Consider the following 1,636-nt stretch of genomic DNA (forward strand, 5'->3'; position numbering starts at 1 on the left):
CAGACACAAAAGTGATATGGTTCAAAGACTTGAAAAGATCGACAAAAGACGCATCCCACTGGGAAAACAAACACGGCGGCTTGATGCTCACTTTTTCGGAAAATCCTTCCCAGTATGCAATGCACGATGACCGGAAAGACTGAAATTCGTGATGCATCTATTGTTTGAAAATGTTATATTCACCAAAAACAACTGTATTAACATGTTTAATGAGAGGCAGAGATCGCTAGATTATTCAAATCTCGTCAGGCAGGTTTTTGAAATGGACTTTTGTGAGCTTTAAATCACGTTATAATGCTGTTACCTCATCAGAAACAAACCTAGAGTTGTGTTTTGTAATCCTTTATTATTAGTCTGTCTACATCTCTAAACCTCAAAACGCTCTGTTCCACCTTGTGATGTCACAAATCGGTAGGTAGTTCTCAAGTTAACAGCGACATTTTATTATTTTGCTCAGTAAATATTGGCAATTCAAATGAAATGGTTTGGATGATAAAAACACACTGTATTTCCACAATGCAAAAAAGCTTGGCCAAAATTTAAGATATAAACACTTAAATCTATCAGAAAATGACTTAAAAGTAGTGAAATTATCTGTCCATGCAGCGAGATAATTTTAAAATAAACGACCTCTAGACTAGAATTAATCAGTTTCAGAACTAGTAAGTCGATAAGAAATCTGAAAACAAGATGAAAAAGCTGATGTAAGTTTTAAAATCTTGGCCAGATCAGGAAAATTTGCAGTGCACATGACATAAGAAATTGGAACAGCGTTTTCAGTTTGACAGAAAAGCTCAGTCTAAATCTTCAGGGTTTGTGTGTTAAATGTGTGAATGAAAAAAAACACAACTCCAGGTTTGTTTGTGACGAAGAAACAACATTCTAACAGATCAGAGAATGTGGTCATATGGACATTGAAGAGTGAAAGTCGTGTATAATCTTGTGTGTGGAGTGCTCCTTTAATCCCCGCTTTACGGTTTCTTGTGTCTGGTGTGGGACAGTGTGGTGCTCACGCAGAGGCAGTGTCCAGTGTTTGGGACAGGAGACTCCCACCTGTCCCCGCCTCGTCCTCCGCAGTGTCCAACAGTCTGTCTACAGCCTGGATGTAGTCTGTCCACAGTCCTGTCCTTGTCCAACACCCGGTCAACAGCCTGTCCTCATACGTCTGTCCAACAGTCTGTCCAACAGTCCAACAGTGTCCAACAGTCCTGTCCAACAGTGTGTCCTGTCCAAACAGTGTCCAACAGTGTGTCCAACAGTCTGTCCAACAGTCTGTCCAACAGTGTGTCCACTGCCTGTCCAACAGTCTGTCCAACAGTCTGTCCAACAGTCTGTCCAACAGCTTGTGTCCACTGTCTAACATCAACAGTCCTGTCCACAGCCTGTCCAACAGCGTGTCCACAGTGTGTCCACAGCCTGTCCACAGTCCTGTCCAACAGCCTGTCCACTGTCTATTCAACAGCCTGTCCAACAGCCTGTCCACTGTCTATTCAACAGCCTGTCCAACAGCCTGTCCAACAGCGTGTCCAACAGCCTGTCCACAGTCCTGTCCAACAGCCTGTCCACTGTCTATTCAACAGCCTGTCCAACAGCCTGTCCACAGTTCTGTCCACAGTCCTGTCCACAGTTCTGTCCA

This window comes from Boleophthalmus pectinirostris, unplaced genomic scaffold (genome assembly GCF_026225935.1).
Source record: "Boleophthalmus pectinirostris isolate CB_2022bp ecotype Guang Dong unplaced genomic scaffold, ASM2622593v1 HiC_scaffold_3, whole genome shotgun sequence".
NCBI classification, from domain to species: domain Eukaryota; kingdom Metazoa; phylum Chordata; class Actinopteri; order Gobiiformes; family Gobiidae; genus Boleophthalmus; species Boleophthalmus pectinirostris.